The 16,690-nt window shown below is 37.3% G+C and overlaps 1 long non-coding RNA gene across 6 annotated transcripts in view; it reads left to right on the plus strand.

The window, feature by feature from the left end:
• The window catches only part of LOC116270512, a 209,179-nt gene that overhangs the window by 179,824 nt on the left and 12,665 nt on the right, over positions 1-16,690 (plus strand). For 3 of the 6 annotated variants that reach the window (XR_004178562.1, XR_004178564.1, XR_004178568.1), the window contains exon 3: positions 4,233-4,316. This is a non-coding gene — a long non-coding RNA (uncharacterized LOC116270512). Of the gene's footprint in view, positions 1-4,232; positions 4,317-8,529; positions 10,039-10,465; positions 12,311-16,690 lie in introns of those variants that run through there. The other 3 variants (XR_004178567.1, XR_004178560.1, XR_004178569.1) reach the window with 2 other exon arrangements.

Genomic DNA, 16,690 nt, shown 5'->3' on the forward strand with positions numbered 1-16,690 from the left:
CTCAGTTATTCCTCCACATTTTTAATCATCTGGATTTTGTAATTCTGTTGTGTTTTGCAGGAAAAGCAACTGTGTTATGTGAGAGATAAAACTTTCCGTTTTCTCATGTTTTATTTTTTCAAGTTTGTCAGAATTTTTCCATCTGGATAAGTAATGCAGAGGGATATTTTTCTTCCATTGCTATCATCTCTTATGTGAATTATTAATATATGTTTTTCTTTATAATCCATTATCTTAAAAAAAAAAAAAGAGTCATGGCTGAGCAAGATCCAGCTGCACTTGGGCTCATCAAATGTCCATAAGTATTTTTCAAAGTTTTAGCATATTCCCAAACATGTTTCCATGAACATTTTCCCTTTATTTACAATCTCTTGTGTGTTTAAGGGAAATGTAAGCCTTATGTTTCTATTTCATTTATACTTAACTCATCAAAATGTTTTGTAAAGCAATTTAAATGTCCAAGAAGATTTTTACTGCTGATTTTCTAAGAAACAGAAAGTTCCATTTTGCCAACAAAACCAATGACTACAGTTTGGGCCAGAACTTGAAATCAACAAGGTTTGAGTAGGTTCTAAACTTGGCAAATGTTGCTCTAAATCACTTGTTAGGAAATCTTCATTTGATAACTACAAAAAGGGAGTTTCATGAGCAAACTGGTCATTACAAGCCTTACTGCTCAATTTCCTTTTGCTAGTATCTAGCTGTGGGCCAAACTATAGTTTTTCGGAAGTATAGAATTACATACAAACCATGTGGGCATATTATAGAATGCACCTATCAGCTAACATGGAATGAATCGTATTTAAATTCTAGTTTGTGTGGAAACATTAAGGAACTAAATTATTCCATGTCTTCATAGAGTTTTCCATGCTAATTCAATAAATGAATAAGATTGAGGCAACTTAGAGATGCTTCACTTATTTAAAAGCTCAAAATACTTCTCAAGTCTTTTAGCAGATTTTACATAGGCAATCAATACAGCAACTCATATTAGTCTTGACTAGTCATTAAAGCAAGCTAAGACTGATTTTGCAGCAATATTAACAGGTCAAATGAGTATATTGGAGGGTAAAGGAGAAACACTTCCTGAACTGTTTGAAAATAAAAAAACTGCCTTTTATGAAGCATAATTGATTTATCTTTCAGTTTATTCAAATCAGTAAAATAAATTTTGATTCATTAAACAAGGTTCTTAAGCAAATAGAGAAGAAGTTTATTCTTTCATAAATTTGGGGGTTCAGGTTTGTGGTAACACTGGGAGTTACAGCATCAGTTTAAAAAGTTGTACATACTTGATTTCAAATACTGGTTCAGCCATTTAACTACTCTGAGCTAATTTTCCCATCTTTAAATAGGAAAAAAAAATCCTTTTCTGGGCTTCTGTCTAAAGGCAGGTGTTTTAGAAATGCAAGTTCTCATAGCATGAGAGCTCATAGTATCTGGTGGTATTCAAGCCTGGTCAAGATCACTACCTGAAGGAGATATTCTAAAGATGGTTTTAGCATCATCTGGGTATCATACTTGATTTCAAGGCATTTTCCAACACTAGTCTATTCCTTTCTGACTCCTTCACCCAGGGATGTGTCTATAATTGTTTTTTTTTTTCTTTTTAAAGTGTGGTCTAGACTCACATAGCATCATTCTGACATATGATCTGTAATCTGACAACCCAGTAAACAGCTACTAAAATTCATTTGAGAAACTGCATTTGCCATTTTGACAGAGAAGTTAACACTTCAAGTAAGGGAGTCCTTATTTTAATAAGACCTGAAACTAATCCAGAAGGAGGCTTAGGGAAGTGTATTAGTCTCAAAAAGCCACATATTGAGTACCCCAGTGCTGGTTGGAGAAGAGTATAGCTCATGGGAACTTTTGGATTGTCTGTTTTTGTCTAGGAGTTTTAAAAGCATTAGTTCATTATAAAACAAAACAAACAAAAACAACTTTTCTTTATAAAACTATAGAAATAGAATAGATTCTAAAAGGAACCAATAAGAGGCTATCCACTGGGCACACATGCCTCTCCCTTGCTTCACATTCCCAGGATAACCTTGACAAGTCAGTCACAGCTGTTTTCACCATTGAACTCTTGCTGAGCCTCAACGTTATTTACAATGTCTCATTCCATAAAGTCATTATGGCACTAACAAGTGCACTTTTGTTTTTAATCTAGGCCATTCTTTTATTCAAGAACTATTCTTAGACACACCATTATCAACTTCATCCCTAACATTATTAGAAAAACAAATTGGGGTCTTACTTTATTATAAAAATTTTCAAAGGAGAAATTCTACAAAGAAATTCATATTTGGAAGTTGACATAGTTTACTCTAATTGGCCACCATAACTAGTAAATAGCATGAAGGTACTAGCAAGATGAAAGAAATCCTGGAACTGTCTTGACAAATATGAACTTACTAATGGAAATATATACTTTCTTATTTGGATGAAAATGAGAATTTCTTGTTTTATATTTGTTGCATGAGAAACAACTCTTCATGACACTGATGAATTGTGTTAGTTGTTTCTGAGAGGTGGCTAAAATAAGTTTGATGAAAAAGGCCATCGCAACATGGAAAACAGGAAAAAACCACAAAGGAAAGAAAAAAAAGAATAGTTTTAACTACCTGAAAATCCAAAACTCACTACCTAAAAAAAAGATCAAAATCAAGGGTTTAAAGACAAAAAGCACTAAAAATATTTTGTAGTATTTAATTGGAAAATAGAAATATGCTTGCTTAATAAATCTCATTGAACAATCAATAAAATAACACTACAACAGAAAAATGAGCAAGGAACATGAATGACTGCACAATTCACAAAAAAATACATGATAGAAATACACTCTGAAGTGATTTAACATGTCTAGATTATTTAATAATAAAGTAATTTCTAATTGAATGATCAGTACAATACATTTTTCACATATCCAATCAATCAAACACGTTGACATATGATTATCACCAGCATTGTTAAATGTGGTAAACCAGAGACTGTACAGCTTACTGGAGGGAAGGAGAACTTACTTTTGAAAGTCACTTGAGTAATATGTGTCAAGGAGCTTTAAAAGTTTAATCCTTTTAATCCTTTTAAAAAAAGAAAAAATCTTTTTTTCTTTTTTTTGAAAAAAATCTTTCAGTATTTCAAAATATAATAAGTCTCCTTATAATCAGAGATAATAATCAGTGGAGGTTCACAACAATACTATTTATAGAAGTGAAAAAATGAAATCTAAAATGTCCAATAAGGGAAATTTTCAAGACATAACACCCGTGTAATAGGATATTATAGACCTATTTAAAGTGATGTTCTCAACATTTTTTAGTTACAGAGACAATGACGGTGATATGTGTTCAACTGGAAAAAATCAGATTAAAAAGCTTTACTGTAGCTGACATCTGCTGATTGTTTATTACATGACAGATATTTATCTTATTCATTCTGTAAAATATCCTCATGTGATATTTGCTATTTTTACTACCAGTTTACAGGTGAGGAAACAGAAGCTCAAAGAGGTTAAGTGACTGGCCCAAAGACACACATGTAAAAAGAGACATAATCAGAATTTTTCCCCATGCAGTCCAACTGTAGAACCTGAGTGCTTTTCAACTCACAGTCTTGCCTCAATTTTCTAATCATTAACAAAATTGTATGTATATGTTTAATACAAAAGTATGGGCCGGGCATGGTGGCTCACACCTGTAATCCCAGCACTTTGGGAGGCAGAGGCAGGCAGATCACCTGAGGTCAGGAGTTCGAGACCAGCCTGACCGACATGGAGAAACTCCGTCTCTACTAAAAACTCAAAATTAGCTGGGAACAGTGGCGCATGCCTGTAATCCCAGCTACTTGGGAGGCTGAAGCGGGAGAATCGCTTGAACCGGGAGGCGGAGGTTGTGGTGAGCCAAGATCGTGCCATTGCACTGCAGCTTGGGCAAACAAGAGCAAAACTCCATCAAAAAAAAAAAAAAAAAAAGTATGTAAATATAGAAAAAAGAGTGAAAGAAAACACAGTATACTTACTATTAATAGTGTATACCTCTCTGCAGCAAGGCTTTTTACTTCTTCATACATATTTTATATTTTTCAAAATTCTCACAAAAATAGGTATTAACTTTATATTCAAAGACACAACATTAAATATAAAGAGAAAATTATAATTCCATCCTAACATGTTTAGACAGTTGTGTAATTGTGAATGTCACATGCTCATTCTTATTCTTTAATCTTAGAATGGAGAAGGAGCAGTTTTTCCATTTCCCTGGAAAGAATTGAGTGAAGTTGACAGCAGGATTGCAGAAGTGGGAGCACCCAAGGTGAGGGAAGCATGGTTGGCAATTTCTGCTATCTGTTTGTCATTAGGATTTGTTTTTCTTTCCCTCTAAGACCTAAATGTCTTTTAATTATTGGTTAGCTGATTCTGTAACTGAAAAGTTGAGTAGCAGATTAAATACAGCCTGCTGTTACTGTAATAAGGAATGATTAGGATCTAGAACAATTTTCTCTCTTGCATGGGAAAAGAAAAGCACCAATTAGTATTAATGAATCACTGCTTGCATAAGGCAGCCAGGTTTCTAGTTTCCCCAACATATGAGAATGACTTAATTTTGCCCAAGAGATTTTGTTTTCTTCTTATTATTATTATTGCAGTTGCAGTGTTTTTAAATGAAAGCTTTGTATATAACGACTATCTAAAGTTTTTAGATATACTGTTTTAGAAATAATGATTAAGAGTATATTTAAATTTCCTACATTAAATATAAATGTACTGAGGCTGAAAACAAGAGCTTATTTTTGGTTACATATCTGAATTAAACCTGTGTACTCTTATTTTGGTAGCTTAGTCAAGGATTGATTTCATTGTCTTAGTGGAAGGAGAAAGGAGGATACTGTTTGTCAGGGACTGTTGAAATAGTCACGCTGTTCATTTGTGGTGTGTGATATAAATGTAAACCTTTTGGAAGGTAATTTGGCATATTTGTCCGAAAGCCTGACAAATGTTTGTACTGTTTGATAAAATACAAGCATTTATAGGAATATATAACTAAGAAATAATTATAGGCACATGAAAGATTCATAGTTACAATGTGTAAAGTTGGAAACAGCCCAAAATGATCAACTAGGGATTCCTGTTACAGAGGCAGAAACTTTCTTCTGTCTTGTTCACAGCAGTATCCCAAGTGTCAAAACCAGTGGCTGCCTGGTATGAACACATGCATGGAGGGTGCCAGCCCCACATCTGCCAGTGCTCTGCCCCCGTGCCACCACCACTGCTGGTACAAACACACCCATGGATGCCAGAAACCCCACATCCCACTCCCATGCCAGTTTGTCACCACCACCACTGCAAACACCCTGATGGAGGCCAGCTCCTATGTGCCTGCCAGTGCCACACCTCAGTCAACAAGGGTGCACCCTGCCATGCTGCTGCTGTTGGTGGTACTTGCAAATGATCACAGATCCCACTACCATCACCCAGTGATGCACTTTGGCTGGCACCACCCATCAGTGTTGTGACCAGTGGTCTGGGAACACCTCAGCCTCTACAGTACGGTAGCTCCCTAACCTCAAGGGGACAGAGAACAAAGCCAGGGGCCCAATACCAGCTCCCCAGAGTTAAAGCCTGCAGCCCAGGAATCCTGAGCTGGGGCTTGGCCCCCTAAACCATTCCAGAAACAAACCCAGTCAACCAACTCACCTTATAACACAGTCAAACCCCCAACAACATAAAAGAGGTTAAAAGAGAAAAAAAAAAGAACCCATCCAAAGGACAACAACTTCAAAAAATAAAAGAACATCAGCCCACAAAGATGAGAAAGAACCAGCACAAGAACTCTGGCAACTCAAAATGCCAGAATGTCTTCTTACCTTTAAATAACTGTACTGGTTTCCCAGCAATGGTTCTTAACCAGGCTAAAGGGACTGAAAGGACAGAAATAGAATTGGAAATATGAATAGGAATGAAGATCATCGAGATTCAGGAGAAAGTTGAAACCCAATCCAAGGATTCTAAGGAATAAAAATAAAATGATACAGGAGACGAAAGACAAAATTATCATTTTAAGAAAGAACCAACCTGATCTGATAGAGCTGAAAAACTTACTCCAAAGATTTCAGAATATAATCACAAGAATTAATAGCAGAATTGACCAAGCTGAGGCAAGAATCTGAGAGATCAAACACTGGGTCTCAAAAATAACTCACTGAGGCAAAAATGAAGAAAAAAAAGTAAAGAAAAAGGAAAAAAAAATCTGAGAAACATGGGATTATCTGAAGAGACCAAATCTATGACCCATTAGTGTCCCTGAAAGAGGGAGAGAAAACAAGCAACTTGGAAAACATATTTAAGATATTATTAAGGTATCATCCATGAAAATTTCCCCAATCTCACTAGAAAGGCTAACATTAAAATTCAGGAAATGCAGAGAACCCCTGAAAAACACTACACAAGAAGATCACCTCCAAGACACATAGTCATCAGATCCTCCAAGGTCAAAATGAAATAAAAAATATTAAAGGCAGCTAAACGGGGCAGGTCACCTACAAAGGTAACCCCAGCAGGCAAATGGCAGGTCTATTGGCAGAAACCCTATAAACCAGAAGAGATTGGGGGTCTATATTGTGCATTCTTAAATTATATCTTAAATAAAATAATTTCCAACAAATAATTTCATATGCATTGAAACTAAGCTTCATAAGTGAAGCAACAATATGATCCCTTTCAGACAAGCAAATGCTAAGGAAAGTTATTACCACTAGATCTGCTTTAAAAGATGTCCTGAAGGAAGAACTAAATGAAGTACTAAATATAGAAAGGAAAGACCATTACCAACCATTACAATAGCACACTTAAATACATAAACCAGTGAAACTGTATAGTAACCACACAAACAGGTCTACATAATAACCAGCTATTAATATTATTATTATTAATAATAATACAATGACAGAATCTAGTCTTCATATATCAATACAAACCTTGAATGGGCTAGCCCCAGTTAAAAGGCACAGTGTGGCAAGTTGGATAAAGAAGCAAAATCCAGTGGTTTGTTGTCTTCAAGAGACCCATCTCACATGCAGTGGCATTCATAAGCTCAAAGAAAGAGATGGACAAAAATATACCAAGGAAATGGAAAACAGAAAAAGCTGGAACTGCTATTCTAATTTCAGACAAAACAAACTTTAAAACAATAAACATAAAAAGACAAAGAAGGCCGTTATATAATAATAAGGGGTCAATTCAACAAGAAGACCTAATATATATATATACACACACACACACACATATATATAATATATTACAGATAGATATATATGCTTTTCCAAAATTTCAGGCACTCCAGAGTAATGCATACCTTTGTGCTTCTCTTCTCTATTATAGCTTTATTTATAACATGATATTCAGGCAGGAGGAAATTGGCAGCCTAATTCCCTCATGGGCAGCAAAGTTGCCCTTATGCAAACACTTTCGTGACAGTAAAAATGCTAAATGTTTGTAGTTGTGAATCAGGAAAGATGCAATGCGCTTCATTATTGCTAAGCAAGACCTTCATTGCCTCACCTTTGTCACCTTGTCTTCACTGCTCTGCCCAATGCACTCTGGCTTCTGGCTTCCCCAAACATCACTCAGCTGCAGCTGATCTCATCCTGGTCTCAATCACCTCTAATTTTCAAGTCGAGAAAATGGCAATTTTAAATTATTAATCTTATTGGATCACTCTGAATAATTTGGTACCACTGACCACTTTCTCATTCATTATATTTACTTTTTTGAAAATTACAGAGAAGTATTCCCAAGTGGTCCAACACCAGTTCTTTTTCCATTGTAGATACTTACTCTGGGAAATCTCAAGCACTGAAATGTAACTCCCTTATATCTTTTCAAATCTCCACAGAATCCTAATATCTCTTCTTAGTTCAAGGCTCATAGTAATAAACACATACTGACAGTGTGATCCAAAAACCTTATAGACATTCAAATATCGTATTTTTAAATTGTGCTGGTTATCTTCTAGCAAATATGTACCTTTATCTTTATTTCTCTTAATAAATGTAAAAATAATCTAGTCATTCTTCCAAGCTAGAATGGTAGAGGCTTCCTTCTCTCCTCTGTTCCTTTTATCCACTGCCTTACTCTAACCCACCTGTATATCACAAGGATCACCATCTGGCCTCAAACCACATCAGCTTTCTACCACTACTCCTCTCATGAGAGTTTAAGATTCAGTCCCCCAGAACATCTCTCTGGCCCCTGAAAACAGCACATTTTGTAATGACACATGATGTCCTTAAATACGTTATTTTTTTCTGCCTAAAATAACATTTGCTGACTTGTTCAACTGACGGAAACATACTTGTCTTTCCAGCGGTATGCCACATGTACCTCCTGCCTGATATCTTCCCAGATCTATACTTCAGGAAGAATTAAATATTCTTGCAATTCTGGTTTCACAAAATATTTTATGTAGTTCTATTAATTTCCCTTCCATTGTATTTTCATTGCTCCTTTCATGATTTTATTTCCCATAGTTTCATGAAAACAAGAATTAAATCAACTTGAGAGATTTTCCAAGAATATAAAATAAAACAAATAGATGAAAGTGATGAAAGAAAATATAAAAGATGTAGAGGACAGAAAACACACATCTAATATAAGGATTCTGGGCTTTTCTGCTGGACAAGAAATCAAAATAACAGGAAGAGAAGAAATAACATAATTACAGAAAATTTTGTGGAGCTGAAAAATGTTTACTTATGAAACTGGAAAACCTCAGCAAATTCTTGGCAATACTAATAAAAAAGAATTTGCATGTTATTTGGGTAAAAATATAAGACAGCAAGAAGAAACAAAAAACAGGCTGGATTTTCATTTTTCTGCCATAATTATACCTTTTCAAGGAGAAATGTTGAGATATAAGCATTTTTTTCACAAACTAGTTTTTCCTATGTGAAAGCAATAGAAAACTATCATCAGATAGGCAAGGGTTCGGAAAATATGTTATAAACATTTTGACAAAAATGTCCTAAGATGTAGTTCACCTTAACTGTGCTATGAATGAAAATAAATGCTCAAAATAGGATGAGTAATGACAGCAGGTGGTCCATCTGAAGAAGCCGCTACAGGAACACCAGCTGCAGCAGGGGAGGTGTGGGCCAGGGCTGCATCCTCAGTGGAGCTGGCAGGCCAGAGACAACACTACTGAGTTGTTGGGGCAAGAACCCTGCCCTCCCAGCTGCAGCTGCAGCCACCCAGCCGCAGCTGCAGACTGGGCATCTGTGTACTCCCAGGGACCCAGAAAGGCCCCCATCCCCTCAGGCTCAATAGTGCCTGCTTCCACTCTCTGGCCTCTCCCTGCTCTTGGCACCCACTCCAATTTTGGAGCAAAATTGAGGCCAGTCCAGGTGCTATCATGATCTGACCAGGTGTACCTGTGCTTAGGGCAATGCTGACATGCCAGCCCCCTTCCACCTGGGACCCCTCTGGACTTTGGGCACTGATAAGCATGGGAGGGAGGCTGAGGGGGTGCTGAGGGCAGCTCAGCATGGGCCTACAGGTGCCCCTCACCACAAACAGCCTGGGTGCCATATGCATCATGGATGGCAGGTTGATGGCAACAGGAGGCAGGCAGGCTCCTGGGCAGAAAGGGGCAAGTCCCTAGTCAAGCCCCACCTTCAAGCCAGGAATGACCTGAAGCCAAGTGACCAGACTGCCAGTTTCATGGACTGGAGTGAGAGCTTATGGTGCTTTTTCCGGGCTGCCCATGACTGCCCAGGAACCAATCAGCATGCATTTTCTCCCTTCTGAGCCTATAAAAACCCCAGACTTCGCCAGACTTGGACAGAGATCAGGACTACCAGCTGGGGGAAGGAGTTACCTACTTTGGGTTTCCTTGACTCATCAGGACCAACTGCCTGTGGAAAGGTGCTAGAAGCTACTGACTAGAGGTCTCCTGTCTGCTGAGAGCTGGACACTCTTTGGGACAACCTGCCTGTGGAAAGGAGCTACCCACTTCAGGTCTCCTGAGAGCTGTTCTGTTCCTCAATGAAGCTCCTCTCTGCCTTGCTCACCCTCCAGTTGTCTGCAGAACTTATTCTTCCTGGATGTGGGACAGGCTGCAGATGATAAGGAGAGAAGAGAAGAGCTGTAGCCCTTTAGGGATCCCAGACCTTAGGGGCTCTTCAAGTCAGGGTTTTGACACCCTCTTTGGGGCTTTGTGGTTCCTGGCATCTCCAAGTTTCCAGGCACTACTGCATTCCCCTCATCCAGATGTGGGCGCCCACAGCAGAAGTTGCATGCAGTACCTCTAGTCCAGCCACAGCCTTGAATGGAGCTGGCACCTGTGCTGGCACCTGGAACTGCCCACCCCATTGCAGTCACTAGTGTGCCTGGTTGTGTGTAGTGGCAGGACCTCCACTGCCTCACCCACACACCCCTCACCACTTTGTGCCTGCTTGCCCTTGGCAGGTGTGGGATCCGGGCCAGAAGCATGAGCCAACTGCAGCCTGCCAGGCTGAGTGGGCAGAAGGAGCCCAGCAGGTGTGAACAATACTCAGGCAGAAAGCACTGCCAGGCACAGAGGTTTCCAGTTGGCAAAGCAACACCCCAAGGATCCCGTGACAGTAATATTATAAAAGGTGATAGATGAACCTACAAGACTATCGCCAGCTATGATGCACTGTTATCACAAAAGTTGTAACGATTTGTACCTCAGAGTCACAAATGTTTTAAATGACTACCAAAATGAATTTTAGGAAAGTATATAGCATGGTAATGGCTTTCATAGTGGTACCAGGATAAAAATTAAAACACAATTGTAAGTTTTTAAATTTATTATTGAAATAAACTGGTGATTTGGTGTGGTTATTCCCAATGTAACAGAAACGTCTCTGTTAGACTGTATCTCCAGATTTATAATTTCTACTAAATAATATTATTAAATAATATTACAACTATCTATTTTTTTAGTGCTGTAATAGAGACTGTTTTGCTCAGGAAATCCATGATAACCTTTTCTTAGTCACACAGCAAGACTGTAGTTTCCAGGTTCCTTGCTTTAGGTATTGCCACATGCCTGGGTTCCGGAATAAATAGAATATTCTGGAGCCTGTACTGGTATACAGCAGTTCCATGTCTGACCTATACAGAACATGCAGTCCTCGCTTTCTTTACTCACCTACTGGCTGAATTGAGAGGAATCTAAGCAGATAGAAGACTACAGAGCCTCAAGATGTAAAGAAACTTTGTCACTGAATGACTGTGTAGAACAGAGTCCCTCATTCGACTGTGAATTGTTGAAAGTTAAGCCACTGAAATTATGGAATTATTTGTTAAAGTTTTTGTTTGTTCTTATAAATACAAACACCTGAAAAAAAATCAATAAAAGTAAGATACCAAGGTGTCATGGTTGTGGGGGTTTTTTTATGCTTTTCTTCTTTCCATTTGTTCTCTATATTCCATAGTTCCTTTTATTAATAATTTAAGTGAAAAAATCTAGAGTCTTGCATATGGTAATAAACTATATTTATTTTATATCATCTCAATTGTTCTATGCTTGAACTTCTTGTTATATGTGTTTCCCGTTCTTTAGAGCTCTTACCACAGTGCTAAATATGTGGTAGGAGTTTAGTAATTGATGTTAATTTATCTTATAATTGTCTGTATGAAAGACTTACAATTTTTACAACTTAATACCAAAATATATCAAAGCTTTGTTTCAGGGATGATAAAGTTTCAACTAACAAATGTTGAGTGCTCACTTTGGAAAAGTACAGTTGTGGCACTGGAGATATGATAGGGAACAAAACAATGTTCCTAATGTCAGAAAACTTAACATTCAATGGGGAGACAGAAAAAGGACAGACAAACAAATAAACAGATAGCATAATTTCAGGGAGCAATAACATCTATAGGAAAGAAAAATAAAGCAAAGTCAGGGCGCAGAAGAATTGTGTATGAGTGATGAGGACCATTTTATTTTAGGCAGAAGTGATGTCTCAGCAGAGACTGAAGAGTGATAAAGGAGTATGTCTTGTGAATTTTGGGAGAAGAATGTCTCAGGCAGATGGAGCAGCTGGTGTAAAGTTCTCCAGGCAGGAAGAAGCTAAAAATGCTCATAGTAGAATAAGTTTGACCGCAAGTTACGAAAAGAATGGGAGGAGATGATATCAGAGAGACAGTGACTCGTGGGCCATATCAAGAAGTTTAGACTTTATACAAGTACTAAGCAGTGTTAGAGTTTCTTTACACACAAAACCTCATTTGATTGTTACAACACACCTGAAAGTTTCAGGTTACAGTTTCAAATAAAAAGAAGGTAGGAGAATTTAAGTAACATACTCCAAAGAACAAAATAAATGAGAAACAGAATCTGGATTATATACCAAACCTGATTGGCTCCAAAGCCTGTTGTTCAAATAACTGCTAAGAAATACTGCCTCCAGAATTTGGCTAAGCCTTTTGATGTATATAAATGTATGTTATACAGTACCTCACATAGTCAAGATTGTGAGCAATCCCCTTCTAAATCTCTCTGGTACTCTAAACATTTATTCTTCCTTGAGGAAAGTCAAAAGTTCCTACTAAAAAATACAAAAAATTAGCTGGGCGTGGTGGCGGGCGCCTGTAGTCCCAGCCACTCGGGAGGCTGAGACAGGAGAATGGCGTGAACCCAGGAGGTGGAGCTTGTAGTGAGCCTAGATCGCGCCACTGCACTCCAGCCTGGAATACAGAGCGAGATTCCGCCTAAAAAAAAAAAAAGTTTCTCCTCCACACAAGGTGGAAGGAATCTGCTGTGAATCAATGACACCCAATTTCTTTGCCTTTTTCACTGGGGCATACGGGGGTTTAGGGGGTGTATTAGTCTGTTCTCACATTACTATACAGAAATGCCCGAGACTGGGTAATTTACAAAGACAAGAGGTTTAATTGGCTCATGGTTCTGCAGGCTGTACAGGAAGCATGGTGGCATCTGCTTCTGGGAAGGCCTCAGGGAGCTTTTACTCATGGTGGAAGGCAAAGCGGGAGCAGGCGTCTTACATGGCGGGAGCAGAAGGAAGAGAGAACAGGGAGGCGCCACACACTTTTAAACAGCCAGATCTTATGAGAACTCTCTCACAAGACAGCACCGAATGAATGGGGTTAAACCATTCATAAAGGATCCACTCCTCACGATCCAGTTACCTCCCACCAGCCCCCACAGCCAACATTGAAGATTACAATTCAACATGAGATTTGGGTGGGGACACAGATCCAAACAACATCAGGGAGTTTGTTACAAAACTTTAAAAGTTTACATTTTGCTTTTGTGCTACTTTTTAAAAACTAACTATATCCTGGGTTATATGACCTCCTTAGACCCAAGAACAACCTGGTGAATTCAGTGCTTACATTTGCGTTTATATTTAGGATGGTGATGGAACCCAAGTCAAGTTGTGCTACTATTTTGTTGGGTTAATGGAGGTTGGGGACTGAGTGGCAGCCAGCACTCAAGTGATGAACACCAGCAAAATGAAGGCTAAGCAGTGTTTAGGTGGCCTTAGGAATGGATGTTTTTCAATACATCAAGCTGAAAAAAGCTTGTGGAGAACAAAGCCATCACAGGATACACACAGTCTTCCACGTCTGCCTAGTAGAAGGTGAACTTGGCCATCATTCTACAAGCAGCAATTCACTTTTAGCGAAACAACACCAGTTGGCATATTAAATAACTGTTTGTTTGAATTGCATTGGTCCTGAAGTTTTACCTATTTTGTAAATTGATTTTGGTTTTATAGTTGTATAGAGCTGTAACATTAATAATTTATACCTACTTTATGTTACTAAATATTAAGAAGGCACTTGATAAAAAAATTTAAATACAAATTGGGGTCTGCAGAAATGTTTTCTTTAAAAGAGATTCTCATATATATTTTTTTTAATTTAAGAAATACTGGGCTAGGCACGGTGGTTCATGCCTGTAGTCTCAGCACTATGGGAGGCCGAGGCAGGTGGATCACTTGAGGTTGGGAGTTCAAGACCAGCCTGACCAACACGGAGAAACTCTGTCTCTACTAAAAATACAAAATTAGCTGGGCGTGTTGGCACATGCCTGTAATCACAGCTACTCAGGAGGCTGAGGCAGGAGAATTGCTTGAACCCAGGAGGCAGATGTTGCGGTGAGCCAAGATTGCACCATTGCACTCCAGCCTGGGCAACAAGAGTGAAACTCCATCTCAAAAAAAAAAAAAAGAAAAAAAGAAAGAAATACTGATTTTTATTGTATATCACATGTAGAGGACAGAATTGTGAATATGCTTTGATAAATTTGTTAGCATCCAACATATGTATTTAAAAAATGTAGCTCAAGCTAGATGACATGCAAATTTAACTACAAGGTTGTTCATTGCAGTGCACTTTATGACAATAATGGCTCATGGTTCTGCAGGCTGTACAGGAAGCATGGTGGCATCTGCTTCTGGGAAGGCCTCAGGGAGCTTTTACTCATGGTGGAAGGCAAAGCGGGAGCAGGCGTCTGTGTTTTAAAAAAAACATTTAAAAAATAGAAAATTAAAAATTTTATTATTAGAGAATTAAATAAATGATAAACATTACATAGTTGAATACATTTTACACTTCAAAATGATACTGTAGATACATTTTTGTTGACTTGGAAAAATGTTCACTGTATATTGCTAAGTGAAAACACAAAATGTATATGTAATATCCTATTTGGTGAAAATATGTGTGTTTGTGTGATGTATAGTGAAAATTTATGCATGAGAAAAGGCATAAATATACCATGGGATTTAAAGTCATCCTCTCTGGGCTGTGGGATTATGAGACATATTTTCTTTTTTGATTCACCTGTGTTTTCTAACTTTTCCACATTGATCAGAAATTGATTTTGCCATTAAAAAGAATTAAATTTAAAAATGCAGTTTAAATGTTCCAAAAAAATATTCAAAATAACCATATAGGTTTGAAAAGAAGCATCAAAGAGAACTTTCAACAGATTACATATGAAAGATTAAAGAGTGGGTGAGGCAAAAGATGGTTCATAGATTGTGATCATCCTTTGAGGAATATGAAATAACATCAGAAATAGTCATTGGAAATGACAGGATGGGGCATCACAAAACCACCCCTGGGAATAACTCACTTAAGCACTGAAATGTGGATAGTTTCTCACAGTTCTGAGATGTAATTGTACTCTTTGATGTTTCCTAAATGAACATAACAGATACTACTGGAGTCAGGTGTACTTTTCTACCAAGAAACTAAAAGAGTAAAATTCTAACCATGATTTCCTGATGATTCATGGTTATAAAAAGAAGAATTGTAATCATTTATGTACTTCATCATTTCGAGAAATTAAATGACATGCACAACTCCAAAAAGGAAAATTTGAAAGGATTATACATTTCCTCCCCAATTATTTCTGTAGAAACTTTAGAAAGTATAGGAAATTTCAAAATATAAGCCAAAATATTTGAATATTTGCATTTCAGCCACCCAGGGAAATGACTATTAACATTTTAATGCATACATTTGGTCTTTCTCATCATTATATATATTTTAAAACTATTTGGATGTAGTAAACATACCATTTTATAAACTATTTATTTATGTAAAATATGCTCAGAGCATTTTTCTTCATTAAAAAGTCTTAGCAAACAAAAGTATTAACTATTTCTAGTAATCTTTTATTAAATAGTTTTCAGGTTGTTGTAGAGTATTCTAATTTTTATTTTTCTATTACAAACAATACTGAGAGAAACATACAACTTTGAGCCTCTCTTCAATTATTACTTTTTAGAATATAGTCCAAAATTAGAGTAAATGGGTTAAGATGTAGACAGTTTAAAACTACTTTAAATGGCAGGAAGGTCATTTTTTTTTTTTTTCTCCTTCAGAACACAGAGAACATTTATCAAAATATCATATTCTGGGCCATAAAATAAACCTTAACAACAATAAAAGAATTTAAATCATATAAAGTTTTTTGGCCATACATAATAAGGAAGGTCATTTTTAAAGAGAAGAATTGGCTTGAGATCATGGAATTAAAAACATCCAACACATCAGGTTAATCTTCATATTACATTATAAATATTTACAGTTTCCTCTTCTTAACAAGAAGTGGAAATAGTTTTACACTTGTTTGTTTCTTTATTTTCAATGCTGAGAAAGAGTAAACGTGTTCCTCCATTCTCTAATCCTGGTTCTGGCCCCACCTGTAGGATGGTTTTAATGAGAAGCCCCACTATGGAAACATACCTTGTATGCCACATGCATTCCAAAAGACTGGATTCTGGCCTTTCTAGCCCATGTCTACACTACAGGGTTCAGATGAAGAGTTGGGTAATGAATGTGGGTTCTACCTGATAGCTACACCCAAAATCCACCCTATTTTATTTCTATCTGTGTTTGTGATGCTTTCGCCACAGACCTTGAGTTCCGTGGGGGCTGGGTCTGCCTTCCTCATTTACTATTGTATCCTCTACACAGAAATACTGATGAACCAGCAGAACAGAAGAGTGTCTGCTTTCCCATAATCTTCCATCACAGGGAATTCATTTCTGTTTTTAACCTTTGCCAATTTGAATAGCCAAAAATGGAACTTATTGTGTGACACTGGTACAGCTGAATTTAAACTTCTATGTTTATTTTCCTTTTGTAATTTGCCTCTTTGTATTCCTTGCCTATTTTTCA

Source organism: Papio anubis, chromosome 1, assembly GCF_008728515.1.
Source record: "Papio anubis isolate 15944 chromosome 1, Panubis1.0, whole genome shotgun sequence".
NCBI lineage: Eukaryota > Metazoa > Chordata > Mammalia > Primates > Cercopithecidae > Papio > Papio anubis.